This window comes from Ranitomeya imitator, chromosome 6, assembly GCF_032444005.1.
Source record: "Ranitomeya imitator isolate aRanImi1 chromosome 6, aRanImi1.pri, whole genome shotgun sequence".
Lineage (NCBI taxonomy): Eukaryota > Metazoa > Chordata > Amphibia > Anura > Dendrobatidae > Ranitomeya > Ranitomeya imitator.
Genome location: NC_091287.1, coordinates 134,385,780 through 134,410,503, shown reverse-complemented (window position 1 = coordinate 134,410,503; position 24,724 = coordinate 134,385,780). Strand labels below are relative to the sequence as shown.

The following is a 24,724-nucleotide window of genomic DNA, read 5'->3' as shown; positions in this document are numbered from 1 at the left end:
AACATTTTTTTTTTATAATGTTCTTGCAAACCACTTCAAAACAACATGTCTATTGGTATCGGATTTTAGATGTGGATCTTTCTACCTAAAACATTCACATTAAAATTTCTGTGAACATATCCTAGTGGTTTTCTTAGCAGAAAGCTCTTCCTTGTCCTTATGAAGCCTCATTCAGACGTTCATTTTTTTTTTCCACATACGCAAAAAGGTGATTCAAGATGAATTCCTCAGTGTTTGGTCTCAGTGTCAGGTTTTACCATCAGTAATTTTCACGTCTGAATAAATAAATGACAAAGCTGCTATACACGTGTATCGGGACTTTTCATCTGTGATGCTAATAAAAACAGACATGTCTCTTTGAGTTTTGCACGGAAACACTGTCCACCAAAAAACACGGTGTACAGTAGACTTTATGGCTATATATTTTATCTGTAACAATCACGGACAGAGCACAGATGTGAAAGTCTTTTTTTTTTTACGTCTGAGCGAGGCGTTACTGTGTTCCATTTATCTCAGCAATGATATATGTTTGTACACCCGATGACTATCTGTATACTTCTGCATCTCTGCAAGATTTACCACGGGGAAACACTTTTATTAATTTATTTTTTTCCATTTTCTGCCTTATTCCTTCTGCTCAGGAAACCATGTGGCTAAATATAGGCAGGACATATTGTGTCATTGTATGCGGATGCTTCATCTCCTTGGCTCCTAACCAACAAGATATGGGCGGAAAATGTTGCATTTACAAGAAGCGTACACAAAGATTAGATCTTAATTGTGTGAATGCAGTATAAGGCCAAAGATCCACTTTATGACCATAAACGAATCATTGAGCCACCATCATAATCATTTCATTACTCCATTAGAGGCGGTCTCCTGAAAACATGCTGATAATTTAGTTTGGGTGTATTTAAACAAGTCAACTTGTGATGTAAAATGACCGAATCCGCTACATATAGGCGGATGAGCAATCATTTACCAACCTGCTTTGAGAGGTCAGCCGCACTTTCCATGCACACACAGAACGATTGGAATACCGTATTTTTCGAACCATAAGATGCATCGGACCATATGACACACCTAGGTTTGAGGAGGAGGAAATTAGGAAAAAAAAACTGAAGCAAAAAAATGTTAAATTCTGTACTTAATATCCCCTATCCTGGTAAAGATGGTCCCCTCATCCCCCTTCTGATACACATGGCCCCTCATCCCTATCCTGGCATACATGGCCCCCTCATCGCTATTCTGGCATGCATGGCTCCATCATCCTTATCCTGGTATGATTGGCCCCATGCTTTTCCTGTTCTGATTGGCACCATCCAAGTTTTGGTATGATTGGTCCCATCCTTATTCTGGTATGATTGTCCCCATCCCGGTCTTGATATGATTGGCCCCATACTTTTCCCTATCCTGGCATGCTTTGCCCCCTCATCACTATCCTGGCATGCATGGCTCCATCATCCTTATCCTGGTATGATTGGCCCCATACTTTTCCTGTTCTGATTGGCACCATCCCGGTCCTGGTCTACATGGCCCCATCCCAGTTTTGGTATGATTGGTCCCATCCTTATCCTGGTATGATTGGTCCCATCCTTATTCTGGTATGATTGTCCCCATCCCGGTCTTGGTATGATTGGTCTCATCCCTTTTCTGGTATGCATGGCCCCATCCTGTTCCTGGTATGTTTGGTCCCATCCTTTTTCTTTTATAATTGGCTCCATCCCGTTCCTGGTATGCATGGCCCCATCTGGAAAGACTAAAAAAAAAAAAAAAAATTACACTTACCTTCCTCCACTCCCTCACAGTCACATCATCCTGCTCCGGTGCCAGCAGCTGCTTAATGTTTGTAAGCAGCACATGGCAGGGACGTCATGCATTGCTGAAAAGCAGAGCACAGCTGCCGGTATACTCACCGGGCCTGTCATCGCAGAGAGCGGTGAGTATCTATTCCTCTTCAGTAGCACCGGCTTCCTGTTGCTGCGGTTCCTAAGAGAAATGAATATTCAGAATATTCATTTCTCTTAAGTATCGGCACACGTGACCGCTGGCAGCAGCAGGTAGGCTCCGGGCTGACACTGCACGCCACTGACGAGGAGTGGATACTCGCCACTCTCTGCGATGAACGGTCCCGTGAGTATTACGGCTGCTGCTGGCACTGGAGCAGGACACTGCGAGGGAGCAGAGGAAGGTAAATGTAATGTTTTGTTTTTTGTAATGTTTTCCGATGGGATCAATCATACCAGCAACAGGATGCCAGAAAGAAATGCATATTCATTGCCCTCCACACCGATGGGCGTGGAATGCAGTGCATATTAATTTATCTTTAGCAGTGGGCACAGGAGTTAAGGTACCTTCACACATAACGATTTCGTTAACGATATTGTTGCAACGTCACGCTTTTTGCTTTACGGCTGGCGCTGACACAGTCAGTGCGGGAAGCTGACGGCGGGGGACGTGACAGACATCGGAGTATGAGTATGTACTGTTTTTTTACTTTTTCAATGGTAACCAGGGTAAATATCGGGTTACTAAGCGCGGCCCTGCACTTAGTAACCCGATGTTTACCCTGGTTACCCGGGGACTTCGGCATCGTTGAATACAGTTTCAACGATGCCGAAGTCTTTCCCCGGATCGTTGGTCGCTGGAGAGAGCTGTCTGTGTGACAGCTCCCCAGCGACCACACAACGACTTGCCAACGATCACGGCCAGGTCGTATCGCTGGTCGTGATCGTTGGTAAGTCGTTTATTGTAACGGTACCTTTAGCCAGAGCCGCCGGCTCCAGCCTCCTGAAGCCCATACATCCGAACTATAAAACGCACCCCCCATTTTCCTCCACATTTTGGGAGGAAAAAAGTGTGTCTTATAGTCCGAAAAATACGGTAAATGGTTCCATGTACAAAGAATGTCTCTGTTTATGTATTGCACATATTGGTGACACAGGAGAATGTGATTTTTATGTGTAAAAATAATTGAATCTGACAATCGCTTTGGGCAAGCAGCCTTTTTATACTGGCTCATTATCGGGAAACAAACACTCCTGGAAATGCTCATTCCCAATTATGGGCTTGGATAATTGCACCCTTAGAATTCTGTTCTTACTTTTTATCGTAAAGATGGTCATAACAGAAAATCGCTTCCAAACAAACTATTATTTTGTCTAACATGTAATCCTCAACCCTTCATAATTCATTGTGTTTTAGGGCTCTTTCACAAGTCCTGATATTACCAGTACCGGAAAAAACAGTTCCAGAGATATCCGTGTACATGTGTGTAATACTTGTGGCAACTACAGTATGTGCCATATCACCACACATACCAGCGCCTGGAACACAGTAGTACTGTTCACGCTGTTCCCCAGCGCCGGGTGATAAAGACAATTCACATCATTCTCCCATGCACGTGCTGCGATCAGAGCTAGCAGGGGACAATGTTGAGAGTTGTATTCAACTGTTAACAGCAAGAGCAGGCGACGGCTGATGGGAGTATTCAGCAGCCTCACCCTGTGCTCTAAATAAATAAATTAAAAAAAAAAAAATATATATATATATATATATGTGTGTGTGTGTGTGTGTATATATATATATATATATTTGTCTATTTATAGCACAGGCAGCGGCTGATGAATATTCGGATCAGCTACTTACTGCTCTTACTGTTAATAGTGGCAGGAGGTGTAGGCTGATGGGAGTAGTAGTCTCGTCAGCCGCCGCCTGCTCTCGCTGTTATCAGTTGAATATTACTCAACATTCTCTCCTGCTCACGCTGATCTCCGGCAGACCAGGGGAGAATGATGAGGGCCGTATTCAGCACCTGGCTCTGGGGAAACAATGCTAACAGTACTGCTGCTTTTCAGGCATTGGTACGTGTCACACTGAGACCACAGGGATGTCATCCGTGTGTCATCAGTGTGCACATGTGCAGGAGGTTTTGTGGCCTGAGCTACTGTTAGGCCGGGGTCACACTTAGTGTAGGGAAATACGGTACATTTTTTATAGGCGTCATGCGCAGAAAAGTTCCTGAACAGTGATCCATATGCAACACAAGGATGCAATTTTTTTTCTAAAAAATATCCGTGTGTCATCCATATCTCCCCATTATTAACCAGGCTTAATGTCACCTTACAATAGCAAGGTGACATTAACCCTTTATTATCCCATATCCCACCGCTACTCAGTGAGAAGAGAGTGGCTAAGTACCAGAATAGGATCAACTTACAGATGTGCCTTTTCTGGGGTGGCAGATGTTTTTAGCCAGGGGGGCCAATAACCATGGACCCTCTCTAGGGTATTAATATCTGCCCTTAGTCACTGGCTTTCCCACTCTGGCGGAGAGAATTGTGCGGGAGCCCACGACAGTTTTTTCCGTGATTTAACCCTTTATTTTAACACCTAGAGCCACCAAATGTTGCACACAGACCCTTCTTACATTAGTAGTGAGGAATATGTAAAAAAATAAGGGATATGAATTGGTTTACTGTATGTAAACCATGTCTCAAAGCCGGCAATTTAATTACCAGCTTTTATGCTCTCTAGCTCTCTATTAAATATACAGTTGTGGCCAAAAGTATTGACACCCCTGCAATTCTGTCAGATAATACTCAGTTTCTTCCTGAAAATGATTGCAAACACAAATTCTTTGTTGTTATTATCTTCATTTAATTTGTCTTAAATGAAAATAACACAAAAAGAATTTTCCTAAAGCCAAATTGGATATAATTCCACACCAAACATTAAAAAGGGGGTGGACAAAAGTATTGGCACTGTTCGAAAAATCATGTGATGCTTCTCTAATTTGTGTAATTAACAGCACCTGTAACTTACCTGTGGTACCTAACAGGTGTTGGCAACCTCTGTCCTGTGTCCTTGTGTGTACCACATTGAGCATGGAGAAAAGAAAGAAGACCAAAGAACTGTCTAAGGACTTGAGAAACCAAATTGTGAGGAAGCATGAGCAATCTCAAGGCTACAAGTCCATCTCCAAAAACCTGAATGTTCCTGTGTCTACCGTGCGCAGTGTCATCAAGAAGTTTAAAGCCCATGGCACTGTGGCTAACCTCCCTAGATGTGGACGGAAAAGAAAAATTGACAAGAGATTTCAACGCAAGATTGTGCGGATATTGGATAAAGAACCTCGACTAACATCCAAACAAGTTCAAGCTGCCCTGCAGTCCGAGGGTACAACAGTATCAACCCGTACTATCCGTCGGCATCTGAATGAAAAGGGACTGTATGGTAGGAGACCCAGGAAGACCCCACTTCTTACCCTGAGACATAAAAAAGCCAGGCTGGAGTTTGCCAAAACTTGCCTGAAAAAGCCTAAAACGTTTTGGAAGAATGTTCTTTGGTCAGATGAGACAAAAGTAGAGCTTTTTGGGCAAAGGCATCAGCATAGAGCTTACAGGAGAAAAAAAGAAGCATTCAAAGAAAAGAACATGGTCCCTACAGTCAAACATGGCGGAGGTTCCCTCATGTTTGGGGGTTGCTTTGCTGCCTCTGGCACTGGACTGCTTGACCGTGTGCATGGCATTATGTAGTCTGAAGACAGCCAACAAATTTTGCAGCATAATGTAGGGCCCAGTGTGAGAAAGCTGGGTCTCCCTCAGAGGTCATGGGTCTTCCAGCAGGACAATGACCCAAAACACACTTCAAAAAGCACTAGAAAATGGTTTGAGAGAAAGCACTGGAGACTTCTAAGGTGGCCAGCAATGAGTCCAGACCTGAATCCCATAGAACACCTGTGGAGAAGGCACCCTTCAAATATCAGGGACCTGGAGCAGTTTGCCAAAGAAGAATGGTCTAAATTTCCAGCAGAGCATTGTAAGAAACTCATTGATGGTTACCGGAAGCGGTTGGTTGCAGTTATTTTGGCTAAAAGTTGTGCAACCAAGTATTAGGCTGAGGGTGCCAATACTTTTGTCTGGCCTATTTTTGGAGTATTATCTGACAGAATTGCAGGGGTGTCAATACTTTTGGCCACAACTGTATATTTAATACAGAGCTAGAGAGCATAAAAGCTGGTAATTAAATTGCCGGCTTTGAGACATGGTTTACATACAGTAATTATTTAGTTATTTTAGCTATTCTATTCTAACCTGTCAGTGTGATTTTACTGTACACCGTGCTGAATTGCCGGCTTTTCTATAGAACCGTATTTTTCTTGCCCCCGTAGACTTGCATTGGCGTTTCTCAGCTGAGAAATCGCAGCATGCTGCGATTTCACTCGCAAGTGTAATACGGACGAGAAAAAAAAAAGGATGATGGGAGCTGCCCCATAGATTAACATTGGTCCGAGTGCTATGCTATTTTTTATCACCTAGCACTCGTCCGTATTATGCTGTAGTGTGACCCCGGCCTTACAAAAAGCGGACATGTCAGTGTATTTTGCCCATGGACATATGGTTCTTGGAAACACACTGACATGTGCACAGACCCATTCACTTGAATGTGTCTATGTGTGAAAAACTGTCACCACTCCTACCAGACACAGTGAAGTCTGAAAGAGCTTCTCCTAGCATAGGTGCAAGCTTTCCCCAATTTCCTTGGACCTGGGCTGAAATGGGGTAGGGTTCATTTAACCCCTTAGTGACCAAGCCAAATTTTTGAAATCTGACCAGTGTCACTTTATGTGGTAATAACTCTGCAACGCTTCAACAAATCCCAGTGATTTTGAGATTGTTTTTTCGTGACACATTATACTTTATGATAATGGTAAATTTTGTTCAACATTTTTTGTGTTTATTTATAAAAAATATCAAAAATTTGAGAAAAATGTTACAAAATTAGCAATTTTCTAAATTTGAATGATTATCCCTTTAATCCAGATAGTCATACAACAGCAAACCATTAATAAATAACATTTCCCACATGTCTGCTTTACATCAGCACCATTTGTAAAATGTTATTTTATTTTGTTAGCATTTTAGGAGGTTTAAAAATGTAGCAGCAATTTTTCATTTTTTCAAAGAAATTTACAAAATTTATTTTTTTAGGAACTTATCCATGTTTTAAGTGACTTTAGGGGTCCCATATATTGGGAAACCCACAAACGTGATACCATTTTAAAAACAGCACCCCTAAACATATTGAAAACTGCTGTCAGGTAGTTTATTAACCCTTCAGGTGCTTTACAGGAATTAATGCAAAGTGGTATGACAGAAATGAAAATGTGTATTTTTACCACCTAAATGTCTCTAACTTCTAAACAGATTACTACAGCCGTCAGACTCTAAGGCCACTATTTGGTCATGAATTGCCATGGCAAACATCAGGACAACAAAACCATGATCTGAGGGCACCAATTGTGACAAAGAAGAAGCCCCCACACTCTGTTAACCATTTATAATGATGTAGTCACTATTGACAGCAGCATCTAAGGGGTTAAACAGATTTAGATGGTGCAAATACTGATCGTGGCTGGTACAGCAAGTTGTCAGCTATAGTGTACAACCGACAGATGCTGGATTGTCATCTGTATGGGGAGGCTATTCTCTTATATCTCAGGTCAGTTAAAAGACGTATTGGCGGTCATTAAGGGGTTAAACCCCACCTGAATGTGTTTTTCTGAGTGTTGCTGGGAGGAGAAAATACCCCATTGTTAAACGTTGCCAGAAATGTTGGCTACTGTGGATTCAGGGCAGGTAAGTAGCTGCTAGATGAATAAGGCACCGCTTATTTTACATGGAGACAATAGGATAAAGTCTGACCTATCCATGCTTTCGTGATGGTGTCCACACGATTTACATTCATGGAACAGGGACTGGACCAGCAAAGGCAGCTCTCCAAAGCCTCCATAACCTGCCATCATGAACTTTTTGTCCGGTTGCGCTGTTCAGTTAACTGACGTATTGTGTTGTTAAAGAGAACAGGAAACTCCATTGGCACATGCAGGATTCGTGAGATTTAGGCCATATACACCCTTGCAACCAAGATGCATTAGCGCAGTAGCATTTGTATGTGAAAGTATAGTACCTATGTGAGTCTGTGTTTACACGTTGATTTTTTTGGGTGCTTTTTCTCTACAGCCAAAACCTGATCTCTTGGAAGTAAAGCACCTGTAGACAAACAGCTTTTGCTGACTTTTATTGCTGCATTTTAAAGGATCCCAAAGTTCTGCTTTGCTTCAACCATACAAGCATGAACAATGCAAGGTATTAGGCCACCCATGCAAGACATATGGGACACCATAAAACACTTGATCGCATTATTTATTGGAAATAGATTTTTATGCCTGAAAATAAAAAGTGACTATTCTGAACAAAAAAGTACATGAGCTCATGAAAAAATACCCAATTGCTATCGTTGAAACAGTGGAGGGAGTTGAATTGGTCGGGAATAATTTACCTAAGACATTAGCAGAGCATTTTGTAGGTTGGGCACTGTTCATTTCACACATTGGTTGGCCCTTGAGTTGGTCAGCTATCGTTCAATTTACGCCTTGGTCAGGCAATGTTTAATTTACACATATCCCTAATTTAATTAAACTTACTAATCCTAATGCCATTCTCAGGTGAGGAGACCAAGACATTATGGTTTAAACTTGAGAAAATCACACAAACAAATGGGTTTCACATCCTGCCGTATCTGCTTTATTCACTAGAAATGCACCAGAATCTAATGGCAACGTTTTTGCTGCTTTTTTTTTTGTACCCTTTGCCCATTGCTTTCAATGGGTGAAAAAAAGCTGCATAAGCGCTGAAAGAAGTGACATGCTGCAGTTTTCAAAAAATGAGCAGTTTTCCACTTCAGTCAGGAAAAAAAAAACAATGTGTTGTATTAAATTTCTGAAATCTCATAGCTTTTCCTGGTACTGTAAAAAGCAGATTCTAATTTGCATAAAAACTCAGCATAAAAAAGCAGCAAAAATGTAACGTGAGAGAGAAATAAATCCTATAATACAGCTCTGGCAAAAATTAAGAGACCACTGCAAAATGTTCACTTTGTCTGATTTTTCTCTTTATAGGTATATTTTTGAGTGAAATGTAAATTTTTCTTTTATTCTATAAACTTCTGACAAAATGTCACCAAATTTCCAAGCAATAAATTTTGTATTTTTTTTCTGAAGAGAAATGGTCAAAATTACAAAAAAAACAAACCCCAGTGCTTTCAGACCTCAAATAATGCAAAGAAAACAAGTTCATAATCATTTAGAAGCGACAATACTAATGTTTTAACTCAGGAAGAGTTCAGGAATCAATATTTTGTGGAATAACCATGATTTTAACCACAGCTTTCATGCGTCTTGGCATGCTTTCCTCCAGTCTTTCACACTGCTTCTGGCGCAAAGATTTAAGCAGTTCTTCTTTGTTTGATGGCTTGTGACTATCCATCATCCTCTTGATTACATTCCAGAGGTTTTCAGTGGGGTTCAGGTCTGGAGATTCAGCTGCCCATGACAGGGATTTGATGTGGTGGTCTCTTCATTATTGCCTGAGCGTAGACTACTGTTGAGGTCCCCAACTTCTTTGTAGGTTTTCAACCTCTTAGAAATAAATGTGGTGATGTTCAGCCATATTAGTATTAGATTGCTGAAACACAAAAAATCCAAGTGATTTTTGGCTCCAGTGGTTTTCTCCCTTGTGGTTTTCTCTGAGCTTTCCACAATAGTGGTGAGCCCAGACATTTAACATGCTACTTGTTTTAACCTCTTCACGGTTTCCAAACCCTGAAATAGTTAAAAGAAGTGACAAAAGACAGAACATGTTCAGAGCAATATCGTTTTTACAATTTTGTGCGTTATGTTCATTTTCTGTGGAGGAGTTGCATAACTTTTTCAGGTGAGTTCCAAGCAGAATCCATCTGAAAAAGGTTTTGTATGCAAATAAATGTTCTAATCACTGCCACCTTCCTGCAGAAGTAGAAGACTAATGGAATATGGTAATCGGGGTGCTTGGTGCACCCTTGTTGTCAAGGCTCAGTGAACCGCTCTTCTTGCTAATTTAGGGTGCTCTCTCACTGGTGATTGAAGAAAGGGCTGCAGAGAAAGCTCAGGTGAGCCGGCGCTATCCATCGCCAGGGAGGGAGGCGGTGCGTGCTACACCAGAGGGCACAGCAGTGCGCCAAGGCTGCCCCCAGCACTCTCATTAGCATCTTTGATTAAGGGTACCGTCACACAGTGGCACTTTGATCGCTAGGACGGCACGATCCGTGACGTTCCAGCGATATCCTTACGATCTCGCTGTGTCTGACGTACGTCGTACCAGATCGTTTGAAACTTCATTTTGTCGCTGGATCTCCCGCTGACATCGCTGAATCGGCGTGTGTGACGCCGATTCAGCGATGTCTTCACTGGTAACCAGGGTAAACATCGGGTTACTAAGCGCAGGGCCGCGCTTAGTAACCCGATATTTACCCTGGTTACCAGTGTAAATGTAAAAAAAAAAAAAACACTACCTACTTACCTTCCCGGTGTCTGGTCATGTCCCTCGCCTTCAGCTTCCCGCACTGACTGGTGAGCGCCGGCCAGCCGTAAAGTACAGCGGTGACGTCACCGCTCTGCTTTCCGGCTGTCCGGCGCTCACTGTCAGTGCAGAGAAGCACAGCGCCGAGGGACGCGACAGCAATGTAAGTATGTAGTGTTTGTTTTTTTTTACGTTTACGCTGGTAACCAGGGTAAACATCGGGTTACTAAGCGCGGCCCTGCGCTTAGTAACCCGATGTTTACCCTGGTTACCAAGGGACTTCGGGATCGTTGGTCGCTGGAGAGCTGTCTGTGTGACAGCTCTCCAGCGACCACACAGCGACGCTGCAGCAATCGGCATCGTTGTCGTATCGCTGCAGCGTCGTTTTAGTGTGACGGTACCCTAAGCTTTAGTTTCTACATATCAGAGGCAGTGATTCACTAAAGTTGTGATTTTTATAAGGGCTGTGTCCTTTACAAGATTGTGTCCTTATCTTATACTATCAGCTTGGGCTTACAAGACTCCTGTAAAGGTACCGTCACACTTAGCGACGCTGCAGCGATACCGACAACGATCCGGATCGCTGCAGCGTCGCTGTTTGGTCGCTGGAGAGCTGTCACACAGACAGCTCTCCAGCGACCAACTATCCCGAGGTCCCCCGTAACCAGGGTAAACATCGGGTAACTAAGCGCAGGGCCGCGCTTAGTAACCCGATGTTTACCCTGGTTACCAGCGTAAAAAAACAAACAGTGCATACTTACATTCAGCTGTCTGTCCCTTGCCGTCTGGTTCCTGCACTGACTGCTGGCCGTAAAGTGAAAGTGAAAGCACAGCGGTGAGTCACACAGCGGTGACTCACCGCTGTGGCTGTGCTCTGCTTTCACTTTACGGCCAGCAGTCAGTGCAGGAACCAGACGGCAAGGGACAGACAGCTGAATGTAAGTATGTACTGTTTGTTTTTTTACGCTGGTAACCAGGGTAAACATCGGGTTACTAAGCGCGGCCCTGCGCTTAGTTACCCGATGTTTACCCTGGTTACCAGTGAAGACATCGCTGAATCGGTGTCACACACGCCGATTCAGCGATGTCTATGGGGAGTCCAGCGACGAAATAAAGTTCTGGACTTTCTTCCCCGACCAGCGATCTCCCAGCAGGGGCCTGATCGCTGCTGCCTGTCACACTGGACGATATCGCTAGCGAGGACGCTGCAACGTCACGGATCGCTAGCGATATCGTCTAGTGTGACAGTACCTTTAGGGGTTCTATGTTCATCACACAATGTTTCCTTTTGTATCTGATCGCTGTGTCTTATTATGTACTTGTGTTCTCGCTTTTCTTTCTGCTATCTGATCTGATTAAAAAAAAAAAAAAAAGACTAATGAATGACAACCCCTCCATGACTGCATCAGGGCCCCATAGTCAAAAAGGCTCCCATTGGACATCTATTATGTTTCTGGTATATCCTGCGGATATGTACGCACTGAGAAGACCCCTTTAATTTCCTTTTTTCCTCTTGTGTGTTTATTTTGGTGGATGATCCGTGTAGTTGTGATGGGTCAGGCATGCAGGACACGCGGTATTGCCCATCATTCTTCTCATCATGTGGTTATTTCAATATTTGCTTTAGTAGAGTTGATGTTAAAAAGCTAAATTCTGCCTGTGGATTGTTTGCTGGGAGCAATATGTTGGCACTGAGCAGCCTCACATCCTGTGCCAAATACAATGTGACCCATTACCACTGGCTTCCTCCCAGCTCGGCTACAACTGTTCACTTCATTTCTCCTCTTAATGAGCGTTTAGTATTCGCTTTCTTTTTTTTTGTTGAGAATTATGTCCACATACCACAACATTACAGATGGAAGAATAAGAACTGGTTTACCTCAATGTTTTCTGTTGGAAACACATGGCGTCAGGTTTCTGGTATGGTATAGTGGTATGTAAGGATGACAAGAAGACCTCACTTCACGTGACCTGTACAGATCACATGATCGGCGCCATATTAAGTTCTCTTACGTTAACCCCTGGATGCTTCCTGTGACTCGGCATATCCTGTGTCGTGTAACAGTGCTGCCAGCTGAATCCCTGGGTCACAGAACACGTGGAGGGTCTAGAGAGCGAGACATGTCGGCTGTCAGTCAGATGATTCACTATTACAATCCAAGAGGAACTATTATTCTATGTCCATTTTAAGGGGGTCGTGCGCTGCTCTAAGAACCTTTTCCATTCTGTCCTAACAATTACCGATAAGGGAGTGATGATCTGACCAAATCCAAAGCCTGGGAAAAAGGGCAGACTCAGTGGAAAGTCATCGCAAGAAAATAGCTTAGACTTTGGGCCTGAGTCTTTATTGTGACTTTATTGTGTATTATGACTGAAACCGGAATGCTACCAGGAGGAATAAAGTTAATTTCCTCCTTGTAACGGGGGTCTAAGTGCCGTCGCCGGACATGTTCAGAACGCTATTAACCTGCAGATTAACCCCATATCTAAAGGTTAATAGTGTTTTTCTCATGTGACTGGTTCCCTTTTAAAACATCTGTGAATACCAAAAAACAAAAAAGAACAAACCCTTAAAAAAAATTGCAATTGATGATCTTTAAATCACATAACCGGCAATGTGGTGCCGGCTTAGAAACGTGCAATGTAATAAAAGACAATTGCAATGATACTTGTCTGCAGCTACTTGGACAAATGGGAGGGAAGTTATAAAGTAGTGGACACAACCTTTAATGGTAATCTGTGCTATCGCAAAGCTTCTTCTTATTGTTTCACATATTTACATTAAAGGGCTTGTACATATGATGATAATTATTTTTTATTTGGAATAAAACAAGAAAACAGAAGCCAAACTCGCCTCTCTTGATTCCTCAACGCTTGCATACCTGGCCACCACAGGTCTCCACTTCCTGGTCCCATCTCCATACACAGGAAATGTCTATTCAGTCAATGCCTTGCTGGAGTGAGGACCTGTGTTAGGCCTCTTTCACACGTCCTGATATTTCTGGTACCGGAGATATCAATGTCCGTGTGTACATGTGTGTAATACTTGTGACACATGTGGCAGCGGCTGGGGAGCAGCGTTACTGTTAGCATTGTTCCGCAGTGCAAGGTGCTGAAAACTGCTCTAATCATGCTCCCCTGCACTACCCGCGAGCAGAGGAGAATGTTGAGAGTTGTAATCAACTGATAACAGCGAAAGCAGGCGGCCGCTGATGGGACTATTACTCCCAACAGCCTAAACCTGCCGCCACTAATAACACCTCAACTGCTGGTGATAAGCGCGAGCAGTGGAGAATGTTGAGAGCGGTCTTCAGCACCTGCCGCCGGGGAATAGCGCTAACAGTTTTCTCTTTCCCAGGTGCCGGTGTGTGTCACATTGATGACACAAAGATGCCCTCCGTGTGTCCATGTTTGAGACGTTTTGCAGTTCATACTGCTGTTTAATTAACGGACATGTCAGCGTATTTTGTCCACCCATTCACTAGAATATGTAAGTGTCTCCAGTAAGAGTGAAAACTGTCACCACATGTACTTGACACACTGATGTCTGAAAGAGGCCTTAGGCAATGATTGCTGGAGTTGCGTTTTCTGTGAATCTGGATGCAGCGATCAGTGGGGAAATTTTGCTTATTTTCTATTTCCATTCTACTCTGTGCCTTAACCTCATTAGTGACCCGGCTAAATGTTTAAAATCTGATGTGTGACTTTATGTGATAATAACTCTGGAATGCTTCTATACATCCCAGTGATTTTGAGGTAGTTTTTTCGTGACACAATATGATTTATGTTAATTGCAAATTTAGGTACCGTATATATACGAGAAGTATAAGCCGACCCTAGTATAAGCCGAGACCCCTAATTTTGCCACAAAAAACTGGGAAAACTTATTGACTCGAGTATAAGCCTAGGGTGGGAAATGCAGCAGCTATTGGTAAATTTCAAAAATAAAAATGGATACCAATAAAAGTAAAATTAATTAAGACATCAGTAGGTTAAGTGTTTTTGAATATCCATATTGAATCAGGAGCCCCATATAATGCTCCATACAGTTCATGATGGGCCCCATAAGATGCTCCATGCAAAATATGCCCCATGTAATGCTGCACAAAGGTTAATAATGGCCCCACAAGATGCTCCATATTAAAATATGCCCCATATAATGCTGCATAAAAGGTTAATGATGGCCCCATAAGATGCTCCATAAAATAATATGCCCCATATGCTGCTCCATAAAGGTTGATGGCCCCACAAGATGCTCCATATAAAAATATGCCCCATATTCTGCTGCAACGATTAAAAATAGAAAATTGCATACTCGCCTCTCGTCGCTGGGGGCCAGGTGCAGGTGTCCTAAGCCGGTGACATCGCTGCGCTATGGGGGCCAGGTGCTGGCATTAGCGGTTGGCTCAGGCCCCCGGCATTTGCAATATTCCCCCGTTCACCGCTGTGTGCCGCTTTGTCTTCTGAGTCCTCTGGCTGTGAGTATTCAGGCAGAGGGCGCGCACTAACCACGTCATCGTGCCCTCTGACCTGAATGTCACAGCCAGAGCATGCGGAAGACATGCGGCGGCGGTGGAAAGGAGACAGATGAATATCAGATGGCTCACCCTCCCCCTTCATACTTACAAACTTCTGGCGCTGTCTCTGCACATCCCTGCTTCTCTGATGGTCTCCGGCACCCGCAGCTCTTCCTGTGTTGTGTTCAGCGGTCACATGGTACCGCTCATTAAAGTAATGGATATGCGCTCCACGCCTATGGGAGTGGAGACGTGTCCATGTTCATTACTTTAATGAGCAGTACCACGTGACCGCAGAGCACAGGAAGAGCTGCGGCTACCGGAGACCATCTGAGAAGCAGGAACGTGCAGAGACAGCGCCAGGAGGGGGGTGTCCCCCGCTGACCCCCTGAGACAATGACTCGAGTATAAGCCGAGAGTGGCACATTTACCTCATATCAGCATCATTTGTAAAATGTTCATTTATTTTGTTAGGATCTTGGAAGGTTTAATAGTATTTGCTTTTCCAGTCTATTTAATTGCTTTCAGCTGCAAGTAAAACAAAATATTCATTTGGAGCAGGGGTGGGCAATTAATTTTCCCGAGGGGCCACATGAGAGACCGTGACTGTTGTGGAGGGCCTAACCAATAGGGTGAAATTAATTAAGCTCAATATTAATATCACCATATACAGTAATTATTAATATAATAATTATAATTAATATTAATGATATCACTCAATATTGAACAGAATTAAGTGTGCAGACATTCCCCTATATACCTTTTGAACCAGACTACAGCCCCTTCTATATATCCATATGTCCAGCATCTGAGGCCCACACAGCCCCCCAATGTCCAGCATATCAGGCCCACACAGCCTCCCCATGTCCAGCATATGAGCCCCACACAGCCTCCCCATGTCCAGCATATGAGCCCCACACAGCCTCCCCATGTCTAGCATATGAGGCCCACACAGCCTCCCCATGTCCTGCATATGAGGCCCACACTGCCTCCCCATGTCCTGCATATGAGGCCCACATAGCCTCCCCTTGTCCTGCATATCAGGCCCACATTGCCTCCCCTTGTCCTGCATATCAGGCCCACATTGCCTCCCCGTGTCCTGCATATCAGGCCCACACTGCCTCCCCGTGTCGTGCATATCAGGCCCACACAGCCTCCCCATGTCCTGGATATGAGGCCCACACTGATTCCCATGTCCTACATATGAGGCCTAGACTGCCTCCCCTTGTCCCTGCATATCAGGCCCACACTGCCTCCCCATGTCCTGCATATCAGGCCCATATTGCCTCCCCATGTCCTGCATATCAGGCCCACACAGCCTCCCCATGTCCTGCATATGAGGCCCACACAGCCTCCCCATGTCCTGCATATGAGGCCCACACAGCCTCCCCATGTCCTTCATATGAGGCCCACACTGCCTCCCCATGTCGTGCATATCAGGCCCACACTGCCTCCCCATGTCGTGCATATCAGGCCCACACTGCCTCCCCATGTCCTGCATATCAGGCCCACACTGCCTCCCCATGTCCTGGATATGAGGCCCACACTGCCTTCCCATGTCCTACATATGAGGCCTAGACTGCCTCCCCATGTCCTACATATGAGGCCCACATTGCCTCCCCATGTCCAGCATATGAGCCCCACACAGCCTCCCCATGTCCTGGATATGAGGCCCACACTGCCTTCCCATGTCCTACATATGAGGCCTAGACTGCCTCCCCATGTCCTGCATATGAGCCCCACACTGCCTCCCCTTGTCCCTGCATATCAGGCCCACACTGCCTCCCCATGTCCTGAATATCAGGCCCATATTGCCTCCCCATGTCCTGCATATCAGGCCCACACTGCCTCCCCATGTCCTGCATATCAGGCCCACACTGCCTCCCCATGTCGTGCATATCAGGCCCACACTGCCTCCCCATGTCGTGCATATCAGGCCCACACTGCCTCCCCATGTCCTACATATGAGGCCCACACTGCCTTCCCATGTCCTACATGTGAGGCCCACACTGCCTTCCCATGTCCTACATGTGAGGCCCACACTGCCTTCCCATGTCCTACATGTGAGGCCCACACTGCCTCCCCATGTCGTGCATATCAGGCCCACACAGCCTCCCCATGTCCTACATATGAGGCCCACACTGCCTTCCCATGTCCTACATGTGAGGCCCACACTGCCTCCCCATGTCCTGCATATGAGGCCCACACTGCCTCCCCATGTCCTGCATATGAGGCCCACACTGCCTTCCCATGTCCTACATGTGAGGCCCACACTGCCTCCCCACGTCCTACATATGAGGCCCACACTGCCTCCCCATGTCCTGCATATAAGGCCCATACAGCCACCCCATGGCAAGCATGAGAGACTGATAACTTCCCATGTCTGATAAGCCCCCATAGTCTCCCATGTCCACAGTAAGACCCCCATAGGCTCTTCATCTCCACAGTAAGACCCCCCATAACCTCCCCATGTCCACAGTAAGACCCCTATAGCCTCCTCATGTCCACAGAAAGACCGTGGGCCACTGTTTTCAGCCCGTCGGCTGTCTTGGTCAGCAGACTGGGTTGGAACAGCCAGAAGGGCGGATGTGGCCCGCGGGCCGCACTTTGCCCAGGTCTGATTTGGAGTACAGATGATGGCAGTGAAAAGTCCGGCTCCTGTCTCCTCCTCTGAGTGTTGTGCTTATCTGAACACTCTCCGCTAACATCTTATCCGCTTATCATTTAGACTTCCGAGCACAGACTTCTAACACATGGACTGACCATGGGATCATGATCTCTTCGTGTATTTCATTGTCACGCTCCGGTTGTGAAACCTGCAGCCATTCCATGCATTGCTGTCTGCGACTGGAGTGAGATCCACAGGTTCTGTATGAGCCCTGTGATTGGCCTCTGTGTACCCTAAGGAGATTACATTCACGTATCGGTGTGCTGTCCAATTTTCCTTTAATCTGACAGCACACAATCTCATAGGTTTCAATTCATTAAAGCTTTTATACCAGAAAACTTGCATAAAAGATTTGAAAAGTCTCAAGTTTTGCCAAAAACAGACCTGGGGTGTGATGGCCCATGAGCCTCTTAGTTGTGCACCTCTCACTCCACCCCTCGTGATGAATCGAGGCCGTAAAGTTTCATGGATCCATTCATCGATCAGACAGTACACCGACACTTCACAGGGTGTGTGAGACACAGGAGCTGACCCCATCACTGCCATCATCTGTACTCCAAACAAGCACATTCTGATATCACTGCCACTGAAGGCAGGTGAATAGACTGGGGAAAAGCAGGGGCTTGGAAGCCACTTGCATGCTTTTATTTTTTCAGGAATGAAGTGATTTGTAAAGTTTCATACATTTCTGTGCTGGAAAAATTGCTAAAATAAAAAAATAAAGTTTACTTTTTAACTGTAACACCCCACAGACATGTTCTCTATTGCGTGTAGCAAATAGGAAACATTTCTACTTTAACAAACGCTTTCTTTTCTCTGCAGCTATTGTCCATGACATTAGTAATCACACACTGGGAGAACCTATGGACTACTAGACCACGGCACCAACACTGCTACAATCGATGGCAGTTTGCACATTTCCGTGAAACCTGCCAAGCTGGACCCCACAGCTGTGCAACACGACACCTCGGCCGCCATCGCGCCCGTTCCGCTAGTAGGCGACAATGCAGACCTAGCCTGTGCTGCAGGCTTTGATGAAGAGCACTATGTAAGCGAAGCCGCGGGACCTGAAGATGCTCTGGGTCCGAGAGAATACAGAGATGCCGGCACCATTACAGGTGTGTAACTTGTCTGAGACCTCAAGATTGGGACAGCGTTTGCCACATGCCCTTGTCATGACATTGAAAAGACTTTTTATGTGGAAATGTACTAAAATCATTGGTGATTATTTTACATATTTGAGTTCATATCTGATAGAGAAAGGAGAATAAAAATAACCTGCCTTATTATCTCCCTTGTAGTTCCGTCTTGCATTAGGTGTACCGTCCTTCCCGATAGGCATTGTTTAGCTGTACCACGTTAGGAAACCATATTGTCACAATTCCCTAAAAATTCCTCACCAGATGCCTCGCCTATGGCATTAGTTTTTTTTGTTAGGCAAATTATAGACCATCATTTACACTGCAAGAAAATTCTGAATGGTCATTTCACAAAAATCTTAGTCTGAACATATTGCCGATCTCCTGATGAACAAGAAGACCGTTCATTCGTCGGGTGAAATGATCTTTTGTGCTGCACGTTGTTTTCGGCACCTTATGATCCTGTGTAAACAGATGCCACCAATTCTGAGAATGTTTTTCTTGACCTATTGTACTTCATGATAGTGGTAAAATTTATTCGATACATTTTGTGTTTATTTATGAAAAAAACGGAAATTTGGCAAAAATTTGGAAAACTTAAATTTTCAAACTTTCAATTTTTGTGCTCTTAAGACAGAGAGTCGTATCACACAAAATAGTTAATAACTTTACATTAGCACAATTTTGGAAACCGTTTTTCTTTTGTTTGTTTTTTATATTAGGACGTTATAATGGTTAAAAGTTGACCATTTTGATAGCATTAGGTTGACATATTGAATATGTCGTTATTACTGTTGAGCGCACGTGCTCGCTACTCCAGTTTTCATCGGGTACTCGGGTATGCGCCAAATATCGCGGGTGCTCGAGTCCCTACCCCGCATGTTTTGCTACTATTAGACACCCCCAAGAAAACATAGGGAATTGTGATACTCTGTGCATACCCAAGCACCCGATGCAAACTCGAGTAGTGAGCACTTGCGCTCCAAACTACGGTAGCTTTCATATTGTCATCTTTTTTTTTTCTTTTTTTTTAAACTTATTAAAAAACTTCAATTCTAACTCCAACTCTAACCCCAACTGCAAAGAATGGAAAAAAATAGCATTTTCTCCTTCGCCTCATTGGGGGACACAGGACTGTGGGGTGTATGCTTCTGCCGCCAGGAGGCTGACACTAAGTAAACTTAAAAAAAAAAAAGTTAGCTCCCCCTCCATCGTATACACCCTGACACTGGCTACCAGAGACTCCAGTTTATGCTTAGTGTCTCAAGGAGGCACACCTCTGAGTCCTTTCTCTTGGACTCCATTTTTTCAACGCGATGAATTGAAGGGGCGACGGATCCTTTTGAGGGTCCGATCTCCCCAAAACCATCAACGGGCAAGCACGTGTGATTTCATGTCCACGTATCCTTTCCCGCTACGTGGGATTCTTCACCGGACTTGGCCCTGACCACCCTAAGGTATTGAGACCCTGGGCTGTACAGGTGCCCGTAGTCGTCCGTGTTTCCCCCCAGGTTTTCTACACCCCGGCTCTGCTGCGGTGATAGATGCGGTGGTGGACGGTCCCTCTCCTTATCCTGACAGATAACGGAGATAGGGTTCCTGCACCGTCTTTTCTTTTTGGCTTTCCCCCTCTGCTGGGGCGCTGGGGGGCTCCTGGCAGGGCGCTATTGATTTTGAATTACCTGACGCTTCTGGTTTCTCCATGCGCCAGGTCCGGTGGCTGTGCTGCGGCGCTGCAGCGTGGCATTTCCGACGCCATTGTCCTGGCGGCTGGCGCTGATATGCGGCCGGTCCTGCGTTGCCGCGGCGCTCCGGTGTGCGGCGCTAGAGTGCGGCTGTGCCGCTCTGTCTTCTCCTGGTGCGGGCCGGGCAGCACAGGGCCCGGGCTTCCGTCCAGCAGACCGCGTCATTTGGCTCCTCCCCTTCCGGCGCGTCCACTTCCGGTTTCCGCCCTTCCTCTCTGGGGGGAAAAAAATTGAGTTCCCGGCGTTAGGCCTACTACAGGCCGTAGCGCTGTATGGCGGTACCGCTCACTATCAGCCCAGGCTCTGAAGAGGATAAAAGCAGCATCCTATTGCTCCGCAGCGTGCGTCTGGATCCGTTGCTACAACCTTGGGGGCACAGGACTGGGGTAGGTGCTACCTGCTGTAGCAGTATTTTTTTGTCCCAGTCTCTGTCCCTGGGTAGAGCTTTACGGATAATTATGTCTAGAAGAGTTAAATCTCACACGGTTCTATTTACCGGTTGTGTAGATTGCCCCTTTCCCGCACGCCCAGAGTAATCGCCGCTGCGAGGCCTGTGACTCTGAACGCGCCCAGGAGCCCCCCCCCCCTGCCAGCTCCCCAGCAATCCCTCCGGCTCCTGCCCCTCAAGATTCTGGGGCAGCTCCGCCAGAATGGGTCACGTCCTTGTCGCAATCCATGGCGTCCCTCTCTGAAGCAATCAAATCCCTTCAGTCCCCGGCGGTCGGGGCTGGCAGTCCATCTGTCTCGGAGAGGGCCTCAGGGTCTCAGGAGCCTTCGGCCTGCAGGGGTCGCGCTCGCACTAGACAGACGCGTGGAAAGCGGATTCGCACTGTGTCACACAGGCCCTCAGGTGCTTCTGCATCCTGGAGCTCTGTATCTCGATCTCCTTCCCCTGAAGAGAGCGGAGAAGTTGAGACAGACTATGAGTCTGAAGGGTCCCTTAATTTTGAGAGTCCTGGATTTCAGGAGTCGGTAGATAGCCTCATTGAGGCTGTCAATCAGTCCCTGGGGATAGAGGACGAGCTCGCCTCATCCTCAGATCATAAGGTCACATTTAAGCGGGCAAAACGGACCCATAGGGTATTTGCCTCGCATCCGGAATTTGAGGATCTGATTCGCCGCAACCGGGAGCACCCGGACAAACGTTTTTCAGGGCTGAGGGCTCTGAAAGTTAGGTACCCCCTTGCTACTGAACTTTGTAGTAATTGGGCGGAAAATCCTGCTGTGGATCCTCCGGTGTCCCGTTTAGCTTCTAACACTTTATTATCGCTCCCTAATGGCTCAGCAATTAAGGATCCTACGAATCGTCTTATTGAAAGCTTGGCTCGCTCCGTTTTCGAGGCATCAAGTTCGGCGCTTTTCCCTTCTTTCGCGGCAACCTGGGTTGCTAAGGCTATGATGTCTTGGTCAGAGTCTTTATCAAGGGCTCGTCAAGAAAGTGATTTGTCAGCAGAATTGGTGGAAATGTCATCTCAGATAGCACTGGCTGGTAGTTATCTGATTAATGCATCTTTGGATGCTGCAGATTGTGCCTCTGCAGCCGCGGCTAATGCTATTGCTATTAGGAGGGCCCTCTGGCTTAGAACATGGCGGGCGGACTCTACCTCTAAAAAATCGCTTACAACTCTTTCGTATCAGGGTGGCCGCTTGTTCGGTGAAAAACTGGATCAGCTGATTTCGGATTCCACAGGAGGGAAGAGTAAGTTTCTTCCCCAGCAGAGGATTAGACAGCCTTTTCGCCGCCAATTTCAAGCACGTTTCAGACCCTTCCGAAATGCTAGATGGGCTCCAGCATCGAGTTCTGCTGCGCAAGGTCGACCCAATCAGGACCGAGACGTTCGGATGCCCTATTCGGCCAACCAGGGGGGAAGAATGCGTTCCCAGTCTACCAGATCCAGAGGATCTAGGACTCAAAGATTTTCGGCCAAGTGACTGGAGGCCTCCTCGGAGTACCTCCAGCAGAGTAGGCGGACGTCTACTTTTATTTCACCAGGTCTGGCTTCAAGTAGTCCACGACCGGTGGGTGGGGGAGCTCGTATCTTCAGGTTACAAGATAGAGCTGGTCCGTCTACCTCCTCCCCGGTTTTTCCCATCCCGTCTTCCCAAGTCCGAGTCCCTCCGACAAGACCTGTACAACTCCATAGAGTCCCTTCGTCTCAGCGGTGTAATTTCTCCTGTCCCAAGGGAGGAAAGGTTTCGGGGTTTTTATTCCAATCTTTTTGTAGTCCCCAAAAAGGACGGAGCGGTACGGCCTATTCTAGATTTAAAACTTTTAAACAAGTTTGTCTGCGTTCGTCACTTTCGGATGGAATCGCTCAGTTCTGTCATCGCCTCTCTGGAAAAAGGAGAGTTTTTGGCCTCAGTAGACATTCAGGATGCTTATCTGCATATTCCCATCTTTCCGCCTCATCAAAGATTTCTCCGGTTTGCCGTAAACAATCTACACTTCCAGTTCACGGCATTACCCTTCGGGCTGGCTTCCGCTCCCAGGGTGTTCACAAAAGTCATGTCTACTGTGGTGTCCATTCTGCACTCCCGAGGTATAGTTGTCTTGCCATACCTAGACGATCTGCTGATCAAGGGACCGACTTTTCTATCTTGCAGGGAAAATGTCAGCATCACTCTGGACACCCTTTCTCGCTTAGGGTGGCTGGTAAATTTAAGGAAGTCATCCCTACAGCCGTCTCGAAAGATCTCATTTTTAGGCATGATCTTCGACACCTCTCAAGCCCTATCAATCCTTCCCCAGGACAAGGTCCTAGCCCTTCGGCGGGAAGTGAGGAATCTTCAACAACCATGCCCTCATACGATTCGGTCTGGCATGAGGGTATTAGGAAAGATGGTTGCTACTATAGAGGCGGTTCCTTTTGCGCAGTTTCATCTTCGACCCCTCCAACAAGCAATCCTATCGGTGTGGAACAAAAATCCTCTCTCCCTCAACCGCAGGTTTCGGTTGTCTCTCCAGGTCAGGCAGGCCCTCTCTTGGTGGCTAAACAGCTCATCTCTACTCAGGGGGAAGCCCTTTTCCCCAACCAATTGGCTAGTGGTTTCCACAGATGCCAGTCTCCTGGGTTGGGGAGCGGTGTTTTTTCAACACACAGCTCAGGGACGCTGGTCTCCTCGGGAATCAGATCTCCCCATCAATATCTTAGAGATTCGAGCAGTTCGACTAGCCTTGTTACATTTCCACCATCTTCTGGCAGGTCGTCCTGTCCGGATACAATCGGACAACGCCACGGCGGTAGCCTACATCAATCACCAGGGGGGCACCCGCAGCAAGGCAGCCATGCAGGAGGTAAAACAAATTCTACTCTGGGCGGAGAAAAATCGCTCTGTAATCTCAGCAGTCCACATTCCGGGCGAGGAAAACTGGGCGGCAGATTTTCTAAGCAGTCAGGGCCTAGCCTCCGGGGAATGGTCTCTCCATCCCGAGGTGTTTTTGCAGATATGCCATCTCTGGGGGACTCCGGACGTGGATCTAATGGCGTCCAGGATGAATGCCAAGGTTCCCAGGTTTGTCTCTCGGTACCGAGACCCCCAGGCAATTGCCGTGGATGCGCTGGTTATGTCGTGGAACCAGTTTTATCTCTCTTATCTATTCCCTCCTCTGGCACTGCTCCCGAGGGTAATCAAGAAAATCAAATCAGAGAGAGCACCGGCCATCCTGATCGCCCCGGATTGGCCACGACGGACCTGGTATGCAGATCTGGTACAACTTCTCGCCGGGGTTCCTTGGCGGCTCCCCGATCGGCCGGATCTTCTATTTCAAGGGCCGATCTACCACCAGAACTCAGAGGTCCTACGTTTGACGGCCTTTGCCATTGAATCTTGGGTTTTAACTCGGGCAGGTTTTTCTCAAGAAGTGGCTGATACCATGATCAGTGCACGTAAGTCCGTCTCGGCCAAGATTTATTATCGCACTTGGGAGGTGTTCCTTTCCTGGTGCAGAGAGCGCGGGCTGCCTCCTCTGCGTTTTTCCGTTCCTAACATTCTAGCCTTCCTTCAAACAGGCCTGGATTCTGGGCTTGCTCCGAGTACCCTTAAAAGGCAGGTTTCGGCTTTATCAGTCCTTTTTTCAGCGCAAGATTGCTCCTAATCGTCAAGTCAGGACTTTTTTCCAGGGAGTCGCTCATAAGGTTCCTCCTTATAAGGCTCCTTTGGAAGCTTGGGACCTTAATCTGGTCTTAAAGGCTTTACAGGACGCTCCTTTTGAGCCTCTTCAAGATGTTTCTTTGATGTTTCTTTCTTGGAAAGT

General features: G+C 46.1%; 1 protein-coding gene across 4 annotated transcripts in view; it reads left to right on the top strand.

Moving 5' to 3' along the window:
* The window catches only part of TRAK1 (trafficking kinesin protein 1), a 239,844-nt gene that overhangs the window by 60,851 nt on the left and 154,269 nt on the right, over positions 1–24,724 (top strand). For 3 of the 4 annotated variants that reach the window (XM_069730123.1, XM_069730122.1, XM_069730118.1), the window contains exon 3: positions 18,408–18,703. The exons of the other annotated variant lie outside the window; for it this stretch is intronic. The gene's annotated coding sequence lies outside the window, so the exon portion shown is untranslated. The remainder of the gene's footprint in view (positions 1–18,407; positions 18,704–24,724) is intronic. 4 annotated transcript variants of the gene reach the window in all.